This window comes from Anabrus simplex, chromosome 4 (genome assembly GCF_040414725.1).
Source record: "Anabrus simplex isolate iqAnaSimp1 chromosome 4, ASM4041472v1, whole genome shotgun sequence".
In the NCBI taxonomy this organism is placed as follows: domain Eukaryota; kingdom Metazoa; phylum Arthropoda; class Insecta; order Orthoptera; family Tettigoniidae; genus Anabrus; species Anabrus simplex.
Genome location: NC_090268.1, coordinates 368,890,552 through 368,898,596, shown reverse-complemented (window position 1 = coordinate 368,898,596; position 8,045 = coordinate 368,890,552). Strand labels below are relative to the sequence as shown.

Sequence of the window (8,045 nt, the reverse complement as noted above, 5' to 3'; positions counted from 1 at the left end):
GGAAGGAAGCGGCCGTGGCCTTAATTAAGGTACAGCCCCAGCATTTGCCTGGTGTGAAAATGGGAAACCGCGGAAAACCATCTTCAGGACTGCCGACAGTGGGGTTCGAACCTACTATCTCCAGAATACTGGATACTGGCCGCACTTAAGCGACGGCAGCTATCGAGCTCGGTGTAAGAATTTCAGAGCAGTACACTTGCGTTTGTATAAATAGAAAGCATAATACTGTGTACTTTAGCGTGCGCTCAGTCATTTGTTCCTACAAATAAGTTACTGGGGTAATAACACGACGAGAAATATTACATAAACTCACCAGAGAGCAGCGGCGCCCGATCCAACCGGGGCATGTCGGGCTGTACGCAAATCCTTACGACACAGTACTTCATTACGGAGAAAATGCATGGGGCGTCCCATACCAATAAACCATGGCCGCGCCTACGAAAACCACTATGAGAAACATATCAACTTAGAACCTCGACTGGTAAGGATCCGTCATTTAAAGTTCAATTTTGTGCGACCGAGAGAGTGGGTGCAAGGTAGCCGTGTTGAAACACCGGATTCTGTGAGTCTCCGAAGTTAATCAACATTGGACGTGGTCAAAATATGGATGGGTTACCACGCGCTGTTGGTGTGGGGTAAGGGAATGGAGGAGCGGAAAGGAACTGGCCACCCTACCGTACGTAACCACCGGCTCAGGCACACCTCTGCGGCGGTTCGGTCAACACTGTTCGCTGCTTACGTCTCCAGCCTTACGTTCATACATTCAAATTGCTCACCCAGTTGATTGATTTAAGCCTGAGAAATATACGAGAGCTGAAAATCAAGTTGTGGCGACGTGATTCAGACTCTTCCAGCAGATCGGGCATGCAGTTGGAAGTGTTGTTGCTGCGTGGCGTTGAAGTGAAGAGTGTCTATTTCACCGCTCTAAAGCATGTTTTCAAACTGTGATCAGCGTTGGTGCATTAAAATCGAGGTTGCCCGTGACAAAAATGCATCTGGATGATATCGAGTATTACTTGAAGCTTGTGGAGAAAATGCATTACGGGATAGGAAGGTTTCACGATGGGTCAGGTCATTTCGTGCGGATCGGAATGAGACTGCGGATTTGCACCGCATAGGTCGACCTTACTCATCAGACATGAGTCTTTGTGAGTTCAACTTTTTCTGAACTTCAAGGAACCCCTCCGAGGCCAACCATTTCGACGCAGTGGGGCGCTCCGTCGCTGTCCTCAACAGAGAACGCCTTGCGATCCGTCCCAAACGGCATCCACACATTTGTCAAAAGATAATAGACTTTGCGGTTAACTACATTGAAGGAATGTAATGCAATTGTACTTGTTAGTTCATTAAATATTGTGTACTATCAACATTGGCACTACTTTCTTTACAATCCTCGTATGAAGACATAAGGGTGTATTCTGCCTGAAGGCAGGTCCAAACCTCCGCAGAGGTGTGCCTGAGCCGGAGTTGGCCAGTTCCTTTCCGCTCCTCCACTCCCTTACCCCCAACCAACAGCGCGTGGCAACCCATCCACTTCTTGACCACGCCCAATGTTGCTTAACTTCGGAGATTTCACGAGATCCGGTGTGTCAATACGGCTACGGCCGTTAGCTTTTTGAGCCCACAGCACGTGGTGTTCCCAGGCGGTCATCCATCCAAGTACTGACCACGCCCAATGTTGCTTAGCTGCGGTGATCGGACGAGAACCGGTGTTTTCAATATTGTATGGCCGTAGCTGCAAAATAACCGTACTGCAACAAGCAACATAAACCAATTCAAAAGTTTGTTCCAGTGAATAGTGTGATAGCAAATAAAAAGAGACATCTTGGAATGTTTTCTTCAAACTTCTGCATTTTTTAGACATGCATTTCTTCTTTATCATCATAAGATGTCTTCCCCATGCCTGGTTTACGCCAAATTGAGGGAAGTTTATTTTAACTAGCTGTAAACCACTAATTTTCAACGCCAGGATGGTTTGACATCCGGGATTTGTCATGCCATGACTTGGAGTACATTCTCTGAGAATTTTAGAACTACAGCGCTGTATTTATGTATTGCGTGTTAGTATTTCTCCAACGACATCGTTAGATAGTGATTTTATCAGGCGCAACGACAATACGTTTTTACGAAACCACGGCCGATGCTAATCTCTGTTAGCCAGGTTTGCAGCCCTCCCAGTCCGATTACGTTCTTCAAACTTGAAGAAGATGCTGTAAATCAATTGCGCAACGTTGCCGAAGCTCAGGAGTCTTCTATATCGATATTTTTTTGCGACGAAGAACATAGTGTGGGATTCATACAATATTTTAGTGTTATACACATACATCTTCATTACAGAGAGTCGCCGGCCTCTATAACAGACTACCTCAGGCACCCTGCTTAGCAATTTCCACATAAATATTTACTGGTTTCCTCTTCTTCCTCTTCTGGTGCCGTCTCTTCACACGATGTTGGTGATCGTTATGGACTAAGTTCTCCTATTTTGTCTTCTCTGTCACGTTCATTCTACACAGAACACCGAAATACTGACGAAGATTCCACACTTTGGATAACTTTTTCCGCCCACGTCCGCGTTTCTCTTCTATCCTATTTTCTGTAACCAGTTTCCCCAGGTAGTGTTTGACATTTCGGAAGATATCAGTGTTTTCCTGAATTTTTCGAGGATTAAAAGTCAGTGGTTTTCAGAAGTTTTAATACTGTTACGAATAAAACAGCGTCCGTTTTAATACTTTAATTTACTTGTGGATAACCCAATAAATGGACACACATACAGTATACACACACAATTCCATTCCACTATGAATGGCCACACTTACTAACTGCTGTCTATTTACAAGTCTCCATTCCGTTACACACAGCAGGAAGTCCCAGACCGCTGTAATTACTTGAGAGGGCTTTAATCCTGTTCACAAACTCGCCTTACTTTTCCTTCTCTAAATCCAGTCACCTCATAGAGCCACTGCGTGTAGACCGCTGAGTCTGAACACAGTGCTACTGACTACACAACACGCGATAACCATTCCTTGGTCTGGATCCAGGGGCAATACCAGTAATTCACACAACCAAACACAGTGCGCAAATAAACCGCAACAGTTCGACAGTGCTAAACAGCAGGACGATACTCCTCACAAAACGATTTAACGCACGATAGCTGCTTCCCTTGTTGACCTACGGCGATGCTCGGTGCATAGAAGCATACGCACATACAGTACTCCAAGGTAATACACAGTCTTCCGTCCCGTACGTCGTCTCTAGTCCAGCTACTCACTGGAGACTCCGACACAACAGTGACCACAACTCCTCGTTCAGATCTCGGTAGGACACTAGCGAGAGCCAACACCTCTGTCGCCCTCAGCCCAGTCACAGAACCCCAACACAACTGAACCTCACATTGACTCCAGCTCCAAGTCCAACCCTGTCTCCGAGTCCAGCACTAACTGACTGTCCGCGGCTAACCTCCCTTTCAATAACTCGGGCGATGTGTACCAGAATATTCGCGATGTAACCAGAGGCGGAATATTCCCGTTGCATCTCCCAGAAACTCACAGGTTAGCCAGCCGACGAGAAAAATACAGGGAAAGGTCTACTCCACCCTCCAGACCACCTGGGAGACCCTCGGTTGTCTGACTCTCTAGCCCCTACCAAGTCGCCCTCCAGGCTACCTGGGAGACCCTCGGTTGTCTGACTCTCTAGCCTCTACCAAGTAGTACAGAAAGGGGGTACCGCAGAGCTGACACGTAACAATACGTTACACTTCACGGCACGCCAACCACGGTCACACGTGCACACAAAATGTTTTAGATTCAGAAACGCAATTCTTGGATTCTAGACCTGGTCTTGAAATGTGACATCAATTCAATGGTATTTCCCGGGTGATGACAGCGTTTTTTTCTGCGAATGTGCTTACAAAATAAAGAGCAGACCAAAAATGTTTATTTTCTTATATTCTGATAGGGTTTGATATTGATTTCTCAGTATTACGTACGATATCGCCTGTCTTTTCGACGATTCTTTTTAGGGTCGGCAACACTTTCTCGATCTTGATGGAATAGTATGATATTGTCCATCAATCATACCAAATTGGTTAACATATTCACTTCTTAGAGTATTGCTCTTAATATCTCTTCGGTTTTTCTCATAAATGTATAATATGAACTATTTTAATGAGCATTTTCGTGTTGGAGCTATATTTGTCCTCACCTCAACTTTTACGTACACAAAGTATCTCTCTCTCTCTCTCTCTCTTAATCTGTTTACCCTCCAGGGTTGGTTTTTCCCTCAGACTCAGTGAGGGATCCCACCTCTACTGCCTCAAGGGCAGTGTCCCGAAGCGTGAGAAAATGGGTCGGGGGATACAACTGGAGACGATGACCAATACATCGTCCATGCGGCCTCACCTGCTATGCTGAACAGGTGCCTTCGTGGGCGTTGGGAAGATTGCAAGGGATAGACAAGGAAGAGGGAAGGAAGTGGCCGTGGCCTTTAGTTAGGTACCATCCCGGCATTTACCTGGAGGAGAAGTGGGAAACCACGGAAATCCACTTCCAGAATGGCTGAGGAGGGAATAGAACCCAGAACCCACCTCTACTCAATTGACCCCCCGAGGCTGAGTTGACCCCCGTTCCAGCCCTCGTACCACTTTTGAAATTTCGCGGCAGAGCCTGGAATCGAACCCGAGCCTTCGGGAGTGGCAGCTAATCACACTAATCACTACACCACAGAGGCGGACACACAGAGTTTCACCTCGCTAGTTTGGAGTTTATAACCATTCTAAAGCGTACTGTGCCTATTCTCAAAATTTACACATTTTTCATCAAGAATAAAATTAGATGACACGTTGATAGGAAAAGTAAGTTTAATATTAACCCTTTGACCGCCAACATCCGATTGATCGGACGTTCGAGGTTCAGTCTAAAAACGCCAACGTCCGATTGATCGGACGTTCTGGAAAAAGTACTTTCCAAGTTATTTATTCGTTTTAATAATGTATAATACATGTTTTGGACTAGTTTTGGGTTAAATAAGACTATATACAACAAGTTTATTTGAGGAACGTGCTGCTGAGTGGCTTGGTGGCCAAGCGGCAATTCAGCTCCCGCGGGCGGGTAACGACCCCCTTACCATTTTACCGAAAAAACAAGGAACGTAACTGTTCCATATTCAGAAAGAGTAGTACTAGTCAAGGGGGTAAATGGAATAAAGACCAGATACATTTGTAGACAGTGTAAGATGAGCGTAGAATATTATCAGTGTTAAGTACACTTGTTGCAGAACACGGCATTGTGTAGTGAGCCTCCCTAAGCACATTTGGTAGAGCACGTCATAAACATGTGAAAATATTAGTAAATAATTTCTTATATCATATTTTTAAGGCAAAAACTGAATTTTTGAACGTTACGTATGTGTGAAATATACATTAGTAGTAATTTTTTACTTAAAACGAACCAGGAACTGCAGCATTTCCACATAATGTAAGATTAGAAAATTTCACGTTTATGTAATAATAATAATAATAATAATAATAATAATAATAATAATAAAATATTGTAACTGTAATATTGAACATAAGGCTCTATCAGTTTATATATAGCATAGGAAACACCACCTCTCTAAAATAATGCAGCTTTTGATAGTAAAAATATTTTTTCTTACCGGTTTTTGATCATGAAATTTTTTTTTTCAAAGAAAGGAAATATTTATTTGAATTATCACTTCATAAAATAAACGTTTTAAAAATAAAGGTGCATTAATTTGCATCAATAAAATGTCGGAAGTATTACCTTCGAAACAAAAAATGCTCATCCAATTTACATGAATTGAACAGAACTTATTACGAATAATTTACTGCAAGGTAAAAAGTGCTCATTAGGCCTTGGCGGTATAGGACATGGACACCATGTATGAGGCTGGCGGTCAAAGGGTTAAATTGCGCGGAAAGGGACCTAAAGTCTGATTTTCCTTTTTTGAGTTTTTTTGTGGTTCTAAAATTGACATAAGCTACTAAGCATTTTAAAAAATCATGCTTCTAGGAGCAATACTTTAGAAGATGTTAATTATTGGCTGTTGCTATTAAGACAAATTTTCTTACGAACAACGCAATTATAGCTTTTACATTTTTTTTTTTTTTTTTTTTACCAATTGCACAATATCTCCGTGATATTGGGTGGCGAAGACTCGAACTGCTGCGTGATTTAGTTTGTTGAGAAGATCCAAGGTAGCGTTAAATAGTCACATATTTTATTCAGCTCTGTTTTAAAATTTCCATTGTGCAAGGGATCACATAATGTACTGTATATGAACTACATAAAAGGTCTAACTTACTATAATAAAATTGAAAATCATTTACACAATGTTGTTCAAGGCCTCAATACTACTACCCCATCCTTCTTCTGGAACTAGTAACAGAGATTTTGAACTTATCCTATAGTTATTAGAGAGAACGATATAGGCTAGAAGGCGAAGTACAATATTGTGACATTCAGTGGATGATGCGCATTGAATGATGAACTGATGAGTGCTTTACTTTTGCACCTATCTCCTGGCACAGGCTAGAGAAAAATTGAACTGTTCTGAAGTCCCATACTTCCACCACGATCATCATCATCATACGAAATCCCAGTCTCATTCGAAACCTTGACAGTATACAAGCCACGGAAGTTTTGATGGTGTTGAGAGAAATGATATTTTGTGCTCTGCTAGAGTATATGAATAACACGAAAGGTGTTACTGATAGGTCAGTCGTGCTGCAGTAGTACGTTTTTGACTCAGTGAGGAAAACAATGGCAAACGACCGTAATCCTCACCTCAAGCTGCTACCATTCCGGTCTAGAAAGCCTAGAACAACGGCCGAGAGGATTCGTCGTGCTGACCACACGGCACCTCGTAATCTGCAGGCCTTCGGACTGAGCAGCGGCCGCTTGGTAGGCCAAGGCCCTTCAAGGGCTGTAATGCAATGTGTTTTTTTTTTTTGTTGTTACCATTAGCATTGATGTTTCCTTATAACCGCACAACTTTGGTGTTGCTATGTGGGAGTCCTACAAGACGGAATACTTAACAGAGAGCGCGTAGAATATTATCGGTGTTAAGTACACTTGTTGCAGAACGCGGCATTGTGTGGTGGTAACGAAAAATAAGCAAATTTTTCAGATCAGAATCTAGCTATATTTTACTCCATCATTAATATTAAGAGCACCTTTAGGCCTAACCTCAGGATTATCGAACAGGAGAGTGACGAATTTCAAGAAACAAAGTACGGTACCTAACATCTAAAGGTTTCTGATTCAAGATGGCAGAAGACGTTCGAATAGTCAGGAGGATTGTGGAACCTCCCACATGTGTTGCCGAAATTTCGTAGGACTTATCGAGATAATCCGGAAGTTTCAGATTGTCTCCATGTCCAGTTTGGGTCCATATTCTCATCTCATCTTCAATGTTACCTCACAATTTAATGATGTGTACATTTGCGACATATGTCCGGGTCTTTGGATGAATATCTATCGCTAAGGCTTTCGATTACGGATGGGTCAATGATTTTAATCGCATGTGGTTAATTACTCTGCACAAGGGATGGGGTGTTTTTGTGTGTCATAACACGCTCCTCTTCATATTTACACAACACACCAGACTACCAACCACCACAGGAACACGCATAGTAAATATATCCCTCCGTTCAAAGTTGGCATATGGCCCTAAACAAGGTAAGATCCACAGTTCACACCCCTGAACCCTCCAGATTGTGGGAAAATCAGTACAGGAGGAGATATGTGCCAAAATATGAAGCCACAGTTGGGGAAGGAGTTGCTGTGTGTTATATTAGAGATACTGCTTTGGCGTTGAAGTGGAAAACCGTGGTAAGTACTACAAGGAGAGTGATTTTAGCCACGTATTTGTTCATTACGTTACCATACACTGAATGTACACAATCCCAGTCCTTAAAACATGCCCAAAATTGGTATCAGAGTTGGAATCGAACCCACATTAACAGATTTGAAATCCATTATAAAACCTATAGCTTTGATGGAAATGCCCTATATGGTAACGGACTT

The 8,045-nt window shown here is 42.7% G+C and overlaps 1 pseudogene; it reads right to left on the bottom strand.

Moving 5' to 3' along the window:
- Nucleotides 1-1,618: 1,618 nt before the first annotated feature.
- LOC136872983 (5S ribosomal RNA) lies at nucleotides 1,619-1,737 on the bottom strand (annotated as a pseudogene).
- Nucleotides 1,738-8,045: the final 6,308 nt, after the last annotated feature.